Here is a 21,371-nt window from a genome sequence, read left to right as displayed (position 1 = left end):
AATTTTAAACAAGGTTTCTTCAAGAGATATGCACAGACGGAAAAAAATTCCAACACCAAGAAATAATGTAGAGTATAGATATTTCATGTATAAGATTATCTAGGTAATGTATTTAAGTGAGTGACTTGCACGTTCAAAGGTTAATGTAAGCGCCAGAATAGCCATTGCATATGTGAAATGCTGGTACGTTGTAACCGGTCTAACTGCCAGACTGTTGAATTCAAGCATGCAGACCCGTATGCATTGTCTAGTACAGGTGCCAGATGACAGTTTATGGGGTGGATTCCATGCCCGTTGCACATGGCCAGTCAGTACGGCGATGGTTAATGTTGTTTGTGGATGACGCTGGAGTTGTCGCCTGATTATGTCCCATACCTACTCGACTGAAGACATATCTGGTGATCGAGCAGGCCAACACTCTGTAGAACATGTCGGATTACAACAGCGGTGTGTGCGCGATCGTTATCAAGTTGGGAAACCCTCCCTGGAATGCTGTTCATGAATGACAGCACAACAGATCGAATCACCGGACTGACGTACGAATTTACAGTCAGGGTGCCTGGGATGACAACGAGAGTGCTGATGATTTCATACGAAGTCGCAGTCCAGACCATAACTCCAGTTGTTGGTCCAGTGCGTCGAGTAACAGACAGGTTGGTTGTAGGGGCTCATCTGGCCTTATTCTAACCAACACACTGAGGTAGAACCGGTTTTCATCAGAAAACACAACTCTACTTCATCATCCAATGAGCCTTCACTTGACACCACTGAAAAAAAAAAAACAGTGGTGGTTTGGGGTCAGTGGAATGTACGTTACAGGGTGTCTGGCTCGGAGCTATTCTTGAAGTAACCAATTGTAACAGTTCGTTGTGTCACTCTGGAGCCAGCTGCTCCTCAAATTGCACGGTGCGCTACATCCATACGCAAACGCTGTGGTCTTATCTCTCAGTAGTGGCCATCTGGAGCCCACTCTTCTTGTGACCGTACATTCTCGTGACCACCGCTGCCAGCAGTCATGTGCAGTAGCTACATACCTGACAGGTCTTTCTGGAATATCGCCGAAGGAACATCCAGCTTCTTGTACCCGTATTACACGATCTCGTTGAAACTCAGTGTTGATAATGGCATCTTCGGCGTGTTAAAGGCATTCTTGTCTAACATCAACTCACTACGTCCAGTCTCAGATGTAACTTTACATTCGCCGGCCGGGGTGACCGAGCGGTTCTAGGCGCTACAGTCTGGAACCGCGAAACCGCTACTGTCGCAGGTTCGAATCCTGCCTCGGGCATGGATGTGTGTGATGACCTTAGGTTAGCTAGGTTTAAGTAGTTCTAAGTTTTAGGGGACTGATGACCTCCGTACTTAAGTCCTATAGTGCTCAGAGCCATTTTGGACGATCTTTACAGTGCGTATTTCAAGCAAAACTCGTCTGCATTCTCATGGTGGCTCCTAGAGTGCTACTCTTTTGCCAGCGGCGCGAAATTTGAATATACGTCATGTTGCAGATGTACAAACGTGCCCGCCAACTTCCATGTATCTCGCACAACGCCTTCTTGGTGTTAAGGTTTGTTTTATCAGTGTGTATCCACAGACCCACGAGAGAAAGCCTGTAATTCTTCCAGAGCGAAGCAGTAGCTTTAAAATTTACCTTATACGTTATCTGACACTGTAATATCATTTCTTACGTCCCACGGTACTTACATTTCCTTAACAATCAGCAGTAAGCCTAATATACTCTGTAGCCGAATCTGGGGAACCAGTCTGGATAAACAGTAAGCTCTCTGAAACAATATACGACCGATTACGTAACGGAATGATGATGGTTGTTCAGAGCATAACGTCTACGCCACTGAACTGGATTCCAATCTTAAGCCATATGGATTCACCCACTCTGTGTAGAAAGGGAGCAGTAGTAAAGGAATACATGAGAATCCTGTATAATCCTGAACTGACAGTCCACCAGGATATGCCATCCACTGGCGTGAAATTGGCTGATGACAGCTCCAATGTCTGTACCAAATGGTTGGCATTTTGATGTGAAAACGCCCCCTCCTACCTTCGCGACGTTGTATATCGTCAGAAATAACCAGTAGTTTCGAGCAGAATTCGTACAGATCACGGTATTTGTGCAGAAAATCTATACAAGTTGAGAAAACTCCCAAAGCCAAACTGCGACTGCGGAGTTCCAAGACACTCCATTCGTCGCATCATGAAAAATGTGAGCTGAGATGGTCCAATGAAGTTCCTCGATCCAAAGCTCATGTGCCTTTGTAATAAGTAAATACATTAACTGAGACCAAGAGGCAACTGGCTTACGTCTCCGAAGTTTCACCTATGATTTTCTACAATCGTTCTCTCAGCTGCTGAGAGTGATGTACCACTTCCGCTGAATTTTGCAATATTGTTGTAAGACTGGAGGTTTCAGTGTTATTCTTCTGATGTGGGAATTTGTTTCCAGGCACGGTGGTGTTGTGCTGGGGCAGCCGAGTTGTCTATCGGCCTACCGTAAGTGGGAGACGTGGAAGTAGGCATACTGCATAATTTTTAATTTTCTTGTCAACATTTTTAATCACATAGAGTAGTACTACATATGTTGGTTTACTTAATTACAACCTTTATTGTAAATATAAAACAGGTATTTTAATATTTCGTTGTCTTTCGTACTCTGGTTTCTGCAACAAAATGAGTGTTTTGTAACTGATGACTGAAATTATTGCATCTGGAAATTCTATCGACTTACAGAATATATACTAGTCTTTTAAAAACATTTGCGACGGTTAACTGTTCATAAATGGCCGATTTCTGCACGTCTCTGCCTGTGCACGTTGCTGCATTCAAGTAACATGCGCTCCACACTTTGCTTAACTGTTGTGTATGGACACAGGAGTCGTTAGTTATTCTGAATCGATAGTCCTAAGGCTTCAAGTTTCGTTTTCCGTTAACACCGCAGTAAATAAGTAGCGAACGGCTATCCGATCGCCTGTCTTAGCTGAACTGGTAGAAAATATTCTTTCGCAATGATTCCTTATGAGGTCTGCTGCCATTCTTCCTTCCTCTCTTCAACGGCTGCGTTTCGTGACATCCGTTTTACGATCGTTTGGGGACGTTAGATGCCACTTATGACCTGGATGGCACTTTGACCAGCTGGGTTGCCATTTCATTGCAATTCATTCTTATGAGAGCTTTTAATTCATTGGAAGTCTATCACCCGGTTCTTATCAGTAACAGTCTAATCTTATATTAAATGTATTTGCAGTTACGAATATGTACGAACGTCAGCTACATCATGGAATGACGACAATGAAAACTTGTGCCGAACTGAGATTCGAACCCGAATTTCGCGTTTATCGCGAACGGTCGCCTTACCATTACGCTATCCGACCACATGCCACGGCCAGAGCCAAACTTCCACATGTCGTCAACCACGAGTCTACAACCTGCACTCCTACATCTACCACACGTACGAGTGGTACTCAGGAAGTACGTTCCCATTGGTTATGGAATGGAAACCACCGTGAAAATCCGATTAAGCTTTGTAGCCTTGCTCCCATGTGTTGGACAGTGTCTCTAGTAAGCCCGTCGACGACGTCACGTCGTTCTTACCAGTTCTGAGAGCATGGTGAACACGTGAAGGTGCCTACAACAATAGTGTCTCGCGCCGAGTATGAGGGCTTGGTGACAGATTTCGCCTGATGTCAAGCAGCCCGCATAACATAACTGTCACTACTGGGACAATGAGGATGCTCTTCCAGCGTTTCCGATGATAGAGTTTGATCACACACAATACAGCCCGTAACTGGTTCCCGCTTCTGTCTCTGCTCACATGAACCGCTGGCTATGAAGACAACGTATTAGCTCAGACAACGAGCTGTAAATCTTAATTGAGAAATGGTGGAAAGCACAGATAGCTGCCTTCTATTGGAGAGTTGGAACAATGCTATGACAAATGTCTAAATCAGAGCGGTGAGTATGTAGAAAAGTGGCTGGGAGGTCTAGCTAACTGTTGCAAATAAATCATTTTTGATTTTCACAATTGTTTCAGTTTCGCGACCGAATAGCCTTTGTATATTCCTGTACAGGGGAGACATTTTCATTCAGAATCGCTTGCCTGGGTCGGTGAATATATTTCATAGTACAGTGCCTGCGATGCTCAGGGTTACAATACCATATTCCTTCGAACGTGCATACTTCTCGCCGGCCGTTAATTTTCGACAGTTTCGCCCTGCGCTTCGAGCGAGTGGGTTGTTCCTACCTCCACATGTCTAAGCAGCGCCTCGGGTACGTTACTTTCGTGCCCTCAGGCTGGTGTGTGTACCGGCCGGCGTCACACTGCTCTTTGTTGACGCAGATCGTTGGCGTACGTTCTCTGGCGGTGGCGTTCTCTGCCCGCGCCGTGGGCTCTGTCAACGTGCATGCATGTCCAAAGGAACTTCGCATCGTAATTTAGAATAACACTGGCACTGCAAAATCGTACAATCTCGTGAGTCCACACGACCAGCACTGAACTCATTGCTGAAAACGAAAAGCCTCTATACAAAAGACGAATAGCCAGGAAGCTATGCCTGGGACCATAGCTGTGGAAAGTTTAAAAAAAAAAAAAAAAAGAAACTGAGGAGACGCTAGCATGGATAATGTCGATCCTTTTGAAGAACTCACACCAGTTCGTGTGGTAATGATTGAATTAGAACATGTAGATGTAATGGATTATTTCTTGGCAAAATTTAGGGGAGAAATTAGGAATTTATTTAGTTACAGATACGTCTGCACTGTACGAAACGTACTGGAAAATGACCTAGACGTTATGGCTCTGGAGTCTGTTGATAAGGACAAAATATTCTGAATTTAATGACAACACCTTTGTAGTAGTAATAAGAGTGATGTGATAGGCAAATTTTCAATTCGTTGTGTTGCTACCGAGGTGCAAAATATTAGACGAGTAAACTGCTCTGTGTTGACCGGTCCTGTTGTTGGTCATAAAAAACAAGACAGTGATCGTGTCTAGCCTACAATTCTAAATTAAAAATAAATAATGCAGGAAACATTCACAAATTTTTGTAATAATTACTCTTTTCCTTTCAAAAGCACACACGATTTTTTATTTTTTTGTTTGATTTAGTTCAACTTACCCTGTATATTTACCGTTATCAATGAACAGCTTACGAAAATACGAGTGTTCATGAAAGAAAATGCATGCTCCATCTCAAAATCTTTGAAAATTTGCTTAATTCACGCTCATTGGATTGTTCACATCATGTAAAGGATGTTGCAGTTGTTACCTGTGGTAAAGCTTTTGTAGTGCTGTGGAATCAAAATATCTGGAAGATACAAATTTGCAGTGTGATATGTGCACCACGGCTGTAAATAACTCTAAGTAGTTCCTTCGAGTCGGACAAATGATGGAAAGATTTCCTCTTATCTCACCACTCTCACCAAATTCAATACTTGATTGTATAATTTTCTTTTACCTTACCACAGCTACTCAACGGTATTCACAGTGCTACAAGAAAACATTAAAATATACCATCTGATGACGTGGAGCTAGGCCAGTGAAATCAGTCATCCAGGCATATCATAAAAATAAATGTACGAGAGCGCGCGCGCGTGTGCGTGTGTGTGTGTGTGTGTGTGTGTGAGATTGTGTTCACATCTCCCTCGAAATCACTGTACAGCTTTCAACCAAACTTGGCACACATAAACCCTTACTTCAGGCAACAATCGGTGTCGAGATAAGAACCGCCAACCTGTGAGAGCTCAGGACTTATGGCATCATAAAGAATGAGATGTGTGACAAAACTGTCCCATTACTCACGTCGTTTAAATTTATTAATTATTCGCTACTAACTCAATTAACAACACATTTTGCAGACAGTATCCTCTTACGCCACCAAATGCACCTACATAAATATACACACATCAAAGAGAATTTTGCATCACTCTAGTTCCCAAAACTCCTGAAGATAGACGTTGACTGTGGATATTATATCACAGACACAGTCCCTTCGACTGTTCAGAGATGTCACTCAATCCACACAAAGATGTAAACAACCATGCATGAGCAGCACCTATTAGACGGAGGGGGTTCGACAGCCCATCAGATCCAATCATTCCACCAGAAAGAAGGTATACGGCTCGTGTTGACTGTAGTTCAACCATGCCTAGCTAGTCAATACCGCGATTCGATCGCGTTCGCATTGTTAGTTTGCGCCAGGACGTGCTCACAGCAAGGGAAGTGTCCAGGTGTCTCTCTGTGAACCAAAGCCCTGTTGTTCAGACATGGCGGAGATACAGAGAGACAGGAACTGTCGATGACTTGCGTCGCTCAGGCCCCCCGCGGGATACTACGGCAGTGGATGACCGCTGCCTACGGATTATGGCTCGGAGGAACCCTGACAGCAACGCCACCATGTTGATTAATGCTTTACGTGCAGCCGCAGGACGTCGTGTTACAACTCAAACTGTGCGCAATAGGCTGCATGATGCGCAACTTCGCTCCCGACGTCCATGACAAATGCATCTTTCAAACCACGACACCATGCAGCGCGGTACAGGTGGGCCCAACAACATGCCGAATGGTCCACTCAGGATGGGCATCACGTTCTCTTCACCGATGAGTGTCGCTTATGCTCTCAACCAGATAATCGTCGGAGACGTGTTTGGAGGCAACGCGGTTAGGCTGAACGCCTTCGACACACTGTACAGCGAGTGCAGCAGTGTGGAGGTCCCCTGCTATTTTGGGGTACATTATGTGGGGCCGAGGTACGCCATTGGTGGTAATGGAAGGCACCGTAACGGTTATACGATACGTGAATGCAACCATATCGGCAGCATATAGGCGCGGCATTCGCCTTCATGGACGACAATTCGAGCCCCTATCGAGCACATCTTGTGAATGATTTCCTTCAGGTTAACGACATCGCTCGACTAGAGTGGCCAGCATGTTCTCCAGACATGAACCCAGTCGAACATGCCTAGAATAGGTTGGAAAGGGCTGTTTATGGACGACGTCACCCACCACCAACCACTCTGAGGGATCTACACCGAATCGACATTGAGGAGTGGGACAATATGGACCAACAGAGCCTTGATGAACTTGTGGATAGTATGTCACGACGAATACAGGCGTCCGTCACTCCAAGAGGGCGTGCTACTGGGAATTACCGGTGTGTATAGCAATCTGGACCACCAGCTCTGAAGGCCTCACTGTATGGTGATACAGCATCAATGTGTGGTTTTCATGAGCAGTAAAAAGGGCGGAAATGATATTTATGTCGATTTCTATTCCAATTTTCTGCACAGATTCCGGAATTCTCGGAACCGAGGTGATGAAAAACTTTTTTCCATATGTGTAGTTGTACGATACAGTCAAGAGATATGACACCACAAATACTGAGACACTTGAAAAAATGCCGGGTCTTGCATGAAATTTTAATACATTTCTTTTATAGAGCTAAGACACTCCTAAAAATGATACACAGGACATAAAAACCCGTATGAGGCCTGCGATCATTTTTATGTTAATGATTGGCAACCAATGCTGTGCATTTGCAATGCTTCTGACAGCTGTCAAACGCGAAGCGGAAACGGATATACGCCACAACGATAGGTGTCTATAGACCAGTGAGAAGATGTTGCCATAGAGACATTTACAAAAGCTCGTTCCAGACAGGCGAATAGCTGCGTCCAGCGTTACAGCGGTTCTATGTTTCTTAATTTTCATGTTGTACTCATATATGTGTACATTATGCATATTTCTTTGTACGACTGTTTCATAATTTCAAAGGTGTTTTGAGGAATGAAAGGAAATGAAATTTTTTTCGGTATTGCACTACAAACAGATTTCCTTTTATGTTAGTTTCTGATAGAAAAACGGCAAAATGAATACGCGAGCAGTGATGGGTGTCTCACCTAGTTGTATAATAAAACGTAATCCCGACAACTGACGACCAGCTGCAGTTATTGCTGAAAATCTATTTTCGTTTTCTCTATAGGCAGCGTCTATCCTTCCCACAGCTACGCCCGCTAACACCAAACCTTTGCACGTCTCCTGTAGCCATTTCTGCCTTACCGTTTTGCAGTTTCTTGCCAATTGAACTTTTCCGGGCGTTTTTATTCCATTCTACCAGCCTGACTGAAGTAGTAAACAAACCAGTCGGTGTTTCTTCAGTTCTGTGTTCCCTCGCGGTTTTGCGCTAACTGCGCCTGGAGGCCGGGTAGTCGTTACGTCGCATCACGGCGAGCGACGGAGCGGCGCTGGCGACAGCCTCAGAACACTGGAGCCTCCAGTAATTGCGTCTCCGCTGAGCTAGAATTCGCGGCAGCCCAGACGGCCCAAATTGTCCTCATTACGGCGGGCGGACGCCTGTCGAGCTCTCGGCGAGCCGAGCTGCCACGTCCAAGCGTGACGGATGGCTGGATGGCTGGATGGCCGGATGGCCGGATGGGTGGGTGCCTGGGTGCCTGGGTGCCTCCCCACAAACTTGACGAGTCGCGCCGAATTCGGCCGCACGCGCCAACTGACCGCTGGACACGCTACACATCCAGCGCTGCCTCCAGGGACAGCAACTGGAAAAATGAGAACTAAGTCATAGGCCAGAATCACAGGTCGAAAGTTTCCTTTAAATACTTCTCATTTGATTTGAGCCCACTTACTGGCTTGGTTGTTGCATTGCTTTTGCTAGCTTTGTGTGACTTTGTGTGTTTCCAGCTGCGAGAAAACCAGATATATCTGTCTTCGGGAATACAACATCAATTTGGCCTTGTTTTACAATCTTTCTAAAAATGTGCAAGCTAATTCAATACTGAATTTTACGATTAATTTATTTAGTTAAACAAAGTTGCCTCTGTGTGTTAATGATCTGCCTAATAATGTTGTACATGAAATGGCCCCTGTGTGTTGATAATTTTGGTAGGAAAGTGATCCAGAAATGAAAATATTTTACCTCGTAATGTAATTGCCTGGAAACGGAGGGCTCCCTACTCTCTGTGCGCCAGCTGCAAACATCTAACAAATATCTAACTACAGTTGCTGAGAGGTTAGTGCAGTGCTCCAGACAACAAGCAAACTATTTCATACATGTCAGTGAGTCACTCCTTCGAATAAAAATGACCAGGATCGAGGATGTGGACAATGTTCTTAGATGGAATATTCCTTTAACAAACTGTTTTCAAACTATCTGAGAAAGGCGATGTTGACCTGATATATTCGACGATGCCCTTTGGCTACACTGACTAAAGGATTCTTCCAAGAAATACCAAATTAAGATAACCTGAAGATGACTAAATAACGTAAAACGCGTCGTTGAAAAATAAAATAAAAAAAGAAACTAAAATTGCACCCAAAACTGTTTTTAACCCATACTGTTAAGCACTGGTTTGCTGTATGCCACATATGGATTGGAAGAAATTCTATCTGATGAATTATTACTTGTATCCAATATGTGTTACAACACTCATTAACATTGAGAAAGGGCTACACTGATGCCAAACACTTACTGTCACAAAGACAAAGCATTAATAAACATTGAAAGTACCTTACACTGAAAACTACTCAATCTTAGTGAAAAATCTAATGTGGATATCTCATTCAACGATGATTCTAACTACTCGCGAGCGCAGTGTCAATAAATAGAAATATTGCCTTCATTACCCTTCATACTCTTTTCATTCTAAATCGCTAATCAAATCCTTCTCCTGTGTTTCACAATATTCAAACACAATTTATTTTATTTAAACACAAATGCACTTTAAGTATACATTGCCCGGATTCCTCCGCTCGGTTTCTGTCTCACTACGATTCTAACGATAGAACGCTGCCAAACAGCGATGACAAAAATAAATACATCTTCCAGCTACACAACTACTCTGACGAAAGACTGCGCGCGAATAATAAGCGATTCAGAATTGTCGCTTAGTGTTTCAGATATCCAGAGTATGTATAAATTCCAGAAATGCAATTAACAAACTCCAAATAGACATGTTTCAACGGTGCTTCAGGAAGACCTTAGCATGCTCAGTTTTTCTCTGATCTTCTCTGAATGGGTGCTTCCCATCTCTTCTCCCTCTCCAGGTCTCACCGTTTGTTCCGAGCCGACCATCTCTCTCTCAGCCTTCCCACACTCCTTTTTTAGATATCATTATATTCCAATGCTTGTCGAGAAATTCTCTGAGGTGACATAAGAAATAAATTCTCTTTTCAGGCCTATTTTTATTGCTTTGCTTTTTCAGTTAATTTCTGTACTCCACCTCTTTCCTTTTTTTCTTTGTTTTTTATTTTGTCTTCTGTTGTATCCCCTTTCACGGATCTAAGAAACTTCATTTCTCATGCATCGTCTTAGGTCTTTCGACCTTAATGTCTAACATCCTGCTCCATATGGGACGGTGGACAGTACAATGTCTCATTAAAGTTTCATCTGGGTTTCTCTCCTCGTTTTACTCTTCAGTGTTCTTCTTATCGTGCCTCATATATGTCGATAGATGTTACTTTTGTTATTTATGTCTTTCTGTTCTTCAAAAACTAAATCACATCCTAGATATTTAAAACTGGATAGCACTTCTCTTATTTTGTTACTGACGATAATATTTGTTCTTATGGGGTGTTTTCCTAAAAAAAACCATTGTTTTGTCCAGAATGAGATTTTCACTCTGCAGCGGAGTGTGCGCTGTGTGAACTGCGAGGACGGGTCGTGAGTCGTGTTTGGGTAGCTCAGATGGTAGAGCACTTGCCCGCGAAAGGCAAAGGTCCCGAGTTCGAGTCTCGGTCGGGCACACAGTTTTAATCTGCCAGGAAGTTTCATATCAGCGCACACTCCGCTGCAGAGTGAAAATCTCATTCTGGAAACATCCCCCAGGCTGTGGCTAAGCCATGTCTCCGCAATATCCTTTCTTTCAGGAGTGTTAGTTCTGCAAGGTTCGCAGAAGAGCTTCTGTAAAGTGTGGAAGGTAGGAGACGAGATACTGGCAGAAGTAAAGCTGTGAGGACCGGGCGTGAGTCGTGCTTCGGTAGCTGAGATGGTAGAGCACTTGCCCGTGAAAGGCAAAGGTCCCGACTTCGAGTCTCGGTCGGGCACACAGTTTTAATCTGCCAGGAAGTTTCATTCTTTTGTTTGTTGTTGATATCCTCAGCTTGTTATCGAGCCTTATATTGTTTAATGCATGTATCGCTATTTGCAGTAGGTCCTCAGTGTCCTGTATGATGGTCATCGTACAGAAACATGGTATCTGAAAATTTATCTGTCAAAATTCTTGCATCTTGAGGTACTCTGTTCTTCATCTATTCACTGACAAGATTGTTAATGTTGAGACTGAACAGTGTTGGTGACATTCTATGGCCTTGTGTTAGTCCCTGGTTTACCTCTACTTCTGGTGTCAGCACTTCGCCATTATCTATTCTTATTTTGGTACTCCTATAAAAATCGTGGCAATCTTTTATCACGTGCCTTGGAAAACCTGCATCCAGTCAAATGCTTTTTCATGCCTGTGCACTATATACAGTGACTGTCTTTCCAAAATTAAATTATAATTTTCGTTTGTATAATAATTTGTGTCAGAGTGAAAATCTCGTCGGCACAAGCTCTGCAGAAGACGGGTTTGAGGATCTAATAAAACCTAATCAGAGATGTTTCATTAACATTTTTGCTATAGCTTTTTTCACAACCGTTTCGTTTTAATACTTTTGTTTAGTTTCATTTTACATTTGTAAATTACAAAACAACTTCAGCGCATTTCCATGCCTCTGTAACAAGTCTGTGTGCCAACAAATGTTATAGCGATGGAGCATTCTCAATTCTGGATGGGTTCCACAATATCTCATACTTTCTGAATTAGTTCCCATTTCTTCAGGATCAAATGAGTTTCAGGAATACGCATATGGTTCTTCTGAGTACAACATTTCACTTGTATTGAGATATGCTGATTTTATATTTCAGGTAAGCAAATGGAAGTGCAAATGGTTCAAATGGCTCTAAGCACTTAACATCTGAGGTCATCAGTCACCTAGACTTGGAACTACTTAAACCTAACTAACCTAAGGACCACACACACATCCGCGCCCGAGGCAGGATTCGAACATGCGACCGTAGCAGTCGCGTGCTTCCGGATTGAAACGCCTAGAACCGCTCGGTCATAGCGGCCGACAAATGGAAGTTCCGATACATATAATGGAAACTTAAGTCCCAATGTCACCCACATCTGCGGATCCAAAGGAGTGTGTATTGTTGTAGATTATTCTGACTCCTTATTCATTGCAGTGAAGTAAGACATCTCAGAGCGCCTCTGGTCCTGTAGGCGGGAGGGAGAGCAGTTTTTTTGCTGTCGTATCCGTGTAACTGACATTGTGACGCTTCAGCAGTAAGCTTGGCATACTTTGCGATCGTTATGTTATATTCACTCCCTATAAATTAACAGACATAGAACTAAATTTTATTAGACCTTTTTGGTGCTACATATCCAATTTTGTGTTGATTGTACAACAGCTCTGTAAAAATCTCAGACGGTTAGCTTCGATACTTACGGAGACATAAAATTTTATCTTAAGCCCATTATAATATTTATAGTACTACAAATTGAGCTAGGGTTTGTAATACATTGACTTATAACATCAGCTGAAACTATATTACGGAAAATAAGTTCTTATAAATTGTTTTTCCATCTTTTTCTTTGCTTTTGTTACAATATCTTAATAATGTAAAAGTAATAATACCAAAATTATTATTAAATCATCTTTTAAGTGAGTGTTGTCGAAAGAATAAGAGAGTTTGTGGAGGACATATGTGAAGCGTGGACGTTTCACTTTATTGAAAACTATGTAAACACATCGGCGGGAATCGGCGGGAAATTTCTTCTGCAATCATGAGTCTTGTTACGTATGACCAGTGTGTGTGCTTTTGTATAAAGGTAACCATATGAAATGTTAGGTGTTAGATCAATTAATATTTATTTTATGGGGGTAATTATTCGTACTTTGTTATATTTAAATTAAATTTGGTTTCGTAAATACATTTTTTTTTCAGAAATTGCTTCCTGTAATTCTGTTAGGTGAGTTAGGAATTACCGCGGGTACGTGGTGGGTGGAGCTTTTCTGATTGGCTCTCCAAAGCGTCAGGCAATAGTAATTCAGCAGTCCCTGCATCTGGCATGGTGCCTCGTGTGTTGCAGTTGTGTGTCAAAAAAAGTCGCTTGTGAACCATTTTACTTTGCAGACAATGTTGAACCGCGATACACAGATTTCGGCTAAGTAAAGGAAAATAGTTCGTTCTTTCGATTCCCTTGCTGTTATTCCGAGACAACTTAAGGTTTAAATGATGTAGCGACAATTTGTAGATTTTAATCGGATTTGTTTAGAAGCTATTTGCATGTGGACTTCCGTCTCGTACAATAACTCCGCGAATAATGTGAGATATTCTGGCGCGCACTTCTTTTTAAGAACATTACTGGACAACTTTATGTAGTCGCCGGCGAATAACGGTGGGTCTGTCACTGTGTATGAAATGGAAGTTATTCGTGTCGGAGCTTGTGAATTTTTTCTGCTTTTAAGTGTTAAGACTTGCAGTAAAACAATAACCCGATCGTGATAATATTAATTTTGCCAGTAAATACGAACTTGGTATCCGTTTGTAAGTTGATTAAGAGACAATAAACACCAAGTAATTGAACTTTCGATCATTTCACGCAAGTTATTAGAACATCAAAAGCCCGATGATTTTTACGAACTTACAGACACTGCCTGCATACAACCTTGAGTTATGTGACCTATGTTTGGTGGGTGCTTTGTCGGTATTTCTTCAACGCTGCTTTTCACCGGCTGATCCCGTAGCTATTAACACAGAGTAAGGGTATGGACATAAAAGAGCATATCTGCTCGGAAACCCCAAACACGAACTTTCAGGTCGAAGTGTGATCCGAGGCATATGTGGAAGGGTTTCGGAGGTACGAACCCGCCCAGTCGCAAGTGTTGTGAGCTTCATGGGGGTCAAGGCATTCCCTAAAAAATATTTCAAGATTTTAAACATGGCTGAAACAGCAGCTGTTGATATTCTTCACGGTAAATGATAACAGCCAAACAGTTGCAGGATAAGGATTTATAAAATTCTTGACCACAGTTTCACTATGTGTAAATAAACCTTCTTCAGAAGTAAAATACACTAAAATCACATCCTGCAGTGGAGATATATAAAACAATTGTGCAAAGGTGACGACGCCTTTGGCACAATTGTGTTATGTATCTCCAATGCAGGATGTGATTTTAGTGCATTTTACTTCTGATGAAGGTTTATTTAGATAAACCGAAACCGTGGTCAAGAATTTTAATAAATGTTTATCCTGAAACTTTTTGGCTGTTATCATTTACCGTAAAAAAAATATTTTAGCACAAGAGTTTGCTTTTTTATAAATATTGGTTCCCAGATTTCACAGCAAAAGTTCCGCGGATAGAGTAGGTCTACCACGAAACCAGAGAGTCTTGAAAAGGGCAAGTAGTTCTCAAACTCGCACGCTTTTCACGCAAGATACTTCTAAGTTATTTGAGTGAGGACACACTCAGGTCGGTGAGTTAGCAGCCAAGTCGATGTCGTTCCAGCCAGTCGAGGATGGACAGTCACAGGCTGACCGTCTCCGCTGTCAACGACAAATCCGACAAGGATCACGAAGCCACAAGTAGAACAAGCAAAAAATTAGGCAGTTAACTATGGGAACAGAGAAAGGGAAAGATCAGCCTACGTTCTTTCTTTTAAAAACAGAGGAAGAAGAACACTGCATTCCTGTAATTTACACACTCGTGTAAAAGAAATATTCAGACCAGTGTCCTCACTCATTTCCGCAGCTTTAGAAATAATTATTACACGGAAATCCAAAACAACATTTATGTGTAATTTAGAAGTACAGGGTGACGCTTTCCACCGTGCAGAAACTCTAGGGATTGATCGATGGGGGGATACGGAACAAAAAAGGTCTAATGAACTTACTTCCCGAAATGCATGCTTTCCATGCTAGAGACCATTTATTCAGTCACACTCTGTTACACAGACTGCGGTCTAATACGAGCAGCCCCTCCCCCTGGAGATTCGAGCCCTCTCTCGGACATGGATGTGTGTGTTGTCCTTAGCGTAAGTAAGTTTGAGTAGTGTGTAAGTGTAGGGACCGATGACCTCAGCAGTTTGGTCCCTTAGGAATTCACACACATTTGAAGACACACAGTTGCAGTAGGCATGGGATCCTCCTAGAGGGTGGTACCATTCCTCGTACGTCATGCCTTAGCGCTCTCTCCTGCCACAGTAATTGGTAATGTTGTGTCGGAATATCTTCTCTTGTTGTCTCACCTTGTAGTGGATGTGATCCAGCGGTGTACACAATGGTTACGTATTCGAATCGAGAGCTTTCCGACATGTTGCAAATGGCTACGGGCAGCTGGCAGCAAGGTTGCATCAGAGATCTATCCCCACAGACAACAACCACAGCATTCAATGTTTGCAACAGTGTTTCCTGATCGTCTGAAACAGTGTCATTTCAGCAAGCAAGAAAACATAAACGACATTGCTGAAATGTTCGGACACGAGACTTGGAGGAAAATGTGAATAACACTGTGGAAGGCGATCAAAATGTTAGTACCAAACATCTGGCCCGCCAGGGTAAGCCAGAAAACCATATGGAACATTGTCCATTACAACTGCAACTACACTTATCAATTAAAGCCTGTGTAGGGCTTACTAGAGACAGACTTTCCACATCGGGAGCAGATTTGTCACTGGTTTCTGCATAAGGCAACCACGATTCTTGTGTCATCCATCCTATTCACATACGAGGCCAGCTTTAAGGTGAGTGTTATCTTCAACTTTCACATCGGTCGTCTGTGGGATAGTATGCCGAACCCTCGTTGCATGGTGACAGCAAATCATCAGCATCGGTACAGTGGGATAATTGGCGTATTTTGGGACCATCCTTCCTTCCACGTCACCTAACAGGCTGGAACTATCAGCGTTTCTTGCGGGTAACATTGCCTCCCCTGCTGTAAGAAGTGCCGTTGATAATTCAGAGGGTTATGTGGCTGCTACGTGATGGTGCTCCAGCCCACTTCGCCATCAACGTCCGGACGCATCTCAGTCGTGTCTGCCCTGGTCGGTGGATTGAACGAGGGGGGTCCGCTTGCATGGCCTGCTCGTTGACCAGGTTTCGGCAAATGTGATTTCTGGTTCTGCGGCCCTCTCAAAAGTATTGTAGCGGCACCACCGTTTAGGATAGGGCAAGTTAGTTTTGTGCACTATTCAGAGCACAAGTTACACCCAGCTGTGGGCCAGATTGCAGTGAGTTACGCATACCAACAATTTCCAAGTAGAATAGAGGCCAAAGGGCCGTCAGACTGCTGAAAGAGTATACATAGAGTTTTACATGTGGCAAATCTCAGGCAGAAGGGACCAACTTGCCAACCTAGCGTGTTATGAGTATGTGAAGCAAAGCGGCGTGTATGGCAAAACACAGGCCCACAGCCACGTATAAAAAGTTGCGCGTTTCTAACGAGATTCATTCAAGTGTCGGAGCTCTCGTCGACAGTGAAGCGTGTCACACCACCAGCTACACACAGCAGCTGATGGGGCACCAACATTCCAGTCCACGGCTGGTCGCTGGTTCGACCCTCTGAGGCCGATGTGGGGTCCACTTCACGGCTCACTGCTGCAGGCATTCGTCCTGGCTTCCAACACACGCCGGAGGCATCTGGAGTCGAGGGCCACAGATTTGGATGCTGGATGTCAGGCACTCGTTTTCGCCGCAACCTGCAGCCCACACCGAGCGGCGGTGAGTCGGCAGGGACGCTGATAGCTGAGTCAACTGCTGGCATTCCGGCGACGCTGCAACTCCGCTGGCACACAAGGGCAACCCACACAGTGCATGCAAGGGACACTGAGGTAGCTATTCCGCGCCAAGCCGTTTCGCAGACTGCAAAGTGGTGTCCTCATCATTGCGGGACCCGGTGACTCAGACCAACATAGCACTGCAGTTGGAAACATTAAATCAGCTGCAAAGCTCAGATGAGTCTTAATACAGTTAGTGTCCTCTACCTCTTCCCACTACATGTGGTGTTGCTGTTACATTTGGCGGCAGAAGTTGTCACTACATTTGGTGTCAGAATAGTGGACGTAGTCTGTCCGGTATAATGTTTGAGCCCACTGCCTGTATAACATTCACAAGATGTGGTGTGTTCTGACCAGTTTCCTTTTGAGTGTTCGACGTTTTCTTGATTTTTTGTATTTTTGAGTATGGCTCATGGCAGGCCGTTTTATATGTTTTATGTAGGCATATTACTTTTTTGTCAGAATAAGCGTTAGTGTATTTGGGGCAGTCAGATTTTTATTTTTCATGGCATTTAATTACTTTTTTATAGGTTTGAGTATGATGTTACCGAGTATGATGATACTGAGGTACACGTAGTCGGGCTATTCTTGTACTTAAATGTTTTGTTTCGGGACTAACTGCGAATGAAAGCAACTCAATGGCAGGGTCAGGGCACGAGGTTTTTTAGAACCAGAAGCAATACCGATATTTTTGGAAAAAGTAGTACAATTGACACCAGTTGAGAAATGGATTAACATCTAGAAGTGAGCGGGAAACCGCATCTGATCAGTCGTTGTTGCCTAGGGTGCCGGAGATTGATCCAGCTGACGTGAGTTTGATTATTCCGTTTTCTGGCAAGGCATCTGAGGATGCGCGTTCGTTTGTGGAGGACTTGGAGACGTCAGCACTGATGAATGGTTGGTCTAATGAGCAGTTGTTACATATAGCCAGGATTAGACTAACGGGTGAAGCGAAATCATGTATGGTGTTCTGAGGCCTTAAGGAAGGCAGGACAGTTTAAGCAGTTAAAGGAAGGTCTTTTACAAAGGTACAAAAAACAGAATAGCTCTCGGTACTTTAGAGAGAGGGTAAGTACAATGTCAAAGAGACAGGGTGATGGAGAAATTTGATGACAGGATAAGGGGAGTTAATCAGTATGCTTATGAGTTGGGTCAGAGCGATGGAGCAAGTAGTGTACTGTTGCAGGAGGCCGAGCAAAGGGTACTTGATGAATTATTGAGAGGGTTACCGGCGCAAATGTCACAGAAAGTGCCACTCAGCTGGCAATTTAATGTGAGGAAATAGATGTGCCAACAGGGGTACACAAGAGTCAAACAGTGTTTACAGCGGGTGTGAAACATTTTAAGTGTGGTGGTACGGGACATGTGCAGAGGCAATGTACCCAGTCACCGAGGAATAGAGGAAGGGATGGAAATCGGCAGCAGGGAGGATGGAGAAGTGGAGATAGGAGAGGTGGACAAGCATTAAACAGCAGATGAGGCCCAAGACCCACCTAAGGGAGCTCCAGATTAATTTCAAGGCTACAAATACGTATGCAGAGATGGAATGTTCAGTGGTAGGATCCATAGGAACTAAAAGGTTTAAGATTTTGTTGGGCACAGGGGCGTAAGTGTCAGTGGCTACTAGCAATATTATAGGACGAAGGAAGCTAGACCCACCACGTTATAGGTTGTGTGGAGTGGGAGATAAAGAGGTCACGCCTTTGGGGTCAGTGACAGTTGACTTTCGAATAGAGAAAGTCCGATTTAATGCCTACATGGAGGTAGTAACATGGGTAAGGGAGGGCTAAAACATGATCCTAAGAGTAGATTTCTTGCATCAACATTATGGCAAAATTGACCTTGGACAACGAACTGTGGAACTTGGTGGAATGTTAATTCAGCTAGGGCAAACCGTTGTCAATGCAAAGAGGCATTCAACGTAATGAACGAACCAATTGAACCGCGTACATTAGCATTATGGCTTAATTCGCATGAGTGTGTCTCTAGTGGCACCGGGAAGTCGCTTTGGGTAAGTGTGGAGTCGAATCTACCTGTGGGTACAGTATGTGTTATTGAAGCATTGGAGGATAACGAAGTTTTGGGTCGATTGGGTTGTTTTGTGTAATGTAGTGTTGTACGAGTACAGGAGGGGAACGACGGGCGAGTAGTTCCAGTGAACGTGGATAATTTGAGGGCTGTAGACGCCAATTTGAGGAAAGTAATTTTAGTAGCAAATTTGGGTGTGCCAGATGACAAAGACCCGTGTTGTGAGAGGTAAGCGAATCGATCAACAACTAACTGCCGATAACTGAATTGCGTGACAGAATTAAGCATTTGAAAGGAGGAGAAAGAGAGCATATGGAAGAATTATTGTGGGAATTTAAGGATTTGTTTTTTCAGCAAGGACCATTACCAGCAACTCCATTAGTTCAACGTAGGATACCGACAGGGAATGAATCACCTGTTTACCGTAAACCATACAGAATACCGAGGTATTTGCAGCCGATTGTGGAGGATTTCATTGATCAGCAACTTGCGGACGATATTATGGACTATAGTAATAGTTACTGGGGAGTAGGAAATGTCATCGTGACCACAAAATCTATGGATGAATCAAAGAAATACAGGTTATGTTGTGACTATCAATACCTCAGTAAAGGACGCATACCTCATTCCTAATATATCGGAGACTTTCGATCACTTAGAACAGTGCCAGTACTTTTCTACGATGGATTTGACAAGTGGTTATCATCAGTTGGAGGTGGCTCCAGAGGATCGAACAGAATGAGGTTTCTCTACTCCCGGAGGCCATTACCAGTACATTAGAATGCCATTCGGTTTGAAAAACGCTCCGGCAACATTTCAGAGGTTGCTAGACAGTGTCTTAAGGGGTTTGAAACCATGGCAGTATCTGGTCTATTTGGATGATTTTATAGTGTTTTCAAGTAGTACGGAGCAGCGGTTAAGGGAAGTCTTTATGATGTCAAGAGCAGCTCGTTTGACGTTGAGCCTGGAGGAGTGTCGTTTCGCGTTAGAAGAGGAAGTAAAATATTTGGGTCATATCATCAGTAAGGACGGAGTGCGAACAGGTACGAGGTTGGTACAGGCTGTAAGGGATTTTCAGGAACCGAAAATAGTTAAGGAAGTGCAATCATTCCTCGGAATTTGCAACTTCCATCGAAAGTTCGTGAAGGGTTTTGCAGATTTAGCATTGCCGTTGACACGATTCTTATGGAAGGGTGTGAAATTTGAGTGGACAGAAGAGTGTCAGAAAGCGTTTGACAAACTGAAAGAAGTGTTAACGTCAAGTCCGGTTCTTGTGTTTCCATATTTTTAAAAGGAGTTTATGCTAGCATGCGATGCGTCGAACCAAGTATTAGGGTGTTTTCTTAGGAAATTTATAGGAAATAACATCCTGTAGTCCATGCTTTAGGCGGTTGAATGCAGCAGAGAGGAATTACTCAACAACTGAGAGGGAGATACTTAGCGTAATCTATGGAAACACATATTTTAAGTGTTATTTATCTGGGATAAGATTTCGGGTAGTGACAGATCATGCTGCATGGCAAGAATTACAGGACATAGACAACGATAGTAAATTGTGACACAGCCACAATTTAATATGTACGACGGTCTTCTGTGCAGGGAAACGATGTTAGGGCCAAGGGTAGTAGTGTCAGCGAAGTTGAGGGACGAGGAAGCACGTGATCACTTGTTATCTGGTCATGGAGGGTGTAGAGCGACGAATAGGAGAGTGCTGGAAAGGTATTGGTGGAGAGGTAGGAAAGCAGATGTGGATCAGTATGTCAAGAATTGTATACCATGTGAGCAGAGAGCAGATTTGAGCCGGAAGCAGATACAGCTACAACGATTTCTGGAAGCGACTTGTCCATTCTCTATGCTGGGGATCGATGTCTTGGGACCTTTCAGGCGAACACCATTGGGGAACAGATTCATTTTGGCAATATAGACCACTTTTCGAGGTATGTGGAGATAGTGGCTATGCCAAATCAAAAGGCTGCAATGGTCGCACAAGCGTTAGTAAACAAGTGGATTTTGAAGTATTGTGTACCAGAGACAATAATTACTGAACAAGGGACCAACTTCATGTCAGATTTAATGAAGAAACTGTGTGAATTGTTTAACGTAAAGAAGTTGAGGACGAGCGCATTGCATCCACAAGCCAATGGAAGGACAGAACGGGTACACAGAAAAATCGGGAAAATGCTGAGTTTTTATTTGGATTCTCATTACCATGAGTGGGACGAGTATTTGAAGGAAATTGTATGCGCATACAATGCAAAAGTCCATGCAAATACCTGTTTGTATCCATATGAGGTAGTGTACTCGTGAAAAATGCCGTCACTGTTTGATTTGGTGAGGCTACAGAAAGGAAGGCCCGGTGAATTTGTATGTCAATTCGCTAGGACAATTTGGGCTGTTTGGAAACTGGTACAAAAGGCGAATACAAAGGCTTTGGAAAGGCAGAAAGATGCAGTAAAGCGGAAAGGAAGTGTACCGCAGTATAGAGTGGGGCAATGGGTAATGCTG

The sequence above is a fragment of the Schistocerca serialis genome, chromosome 4 (genome assembly GCF_023864345.2).
Source record: "Schistocerca serialis cubense isolate TAMUIC-IGC-003099 chromosome 4, iqSchSeri2.2, whole genome shotgun sequence".
NCBI lineage: Eukaryota > Metazoa > Arthropoda > Insecta > Orthoptera > Acrididae > Schistocerca > Schistocerca serialis.
This window is presented reverse-complemented; position numbering follows the sequence as displayed.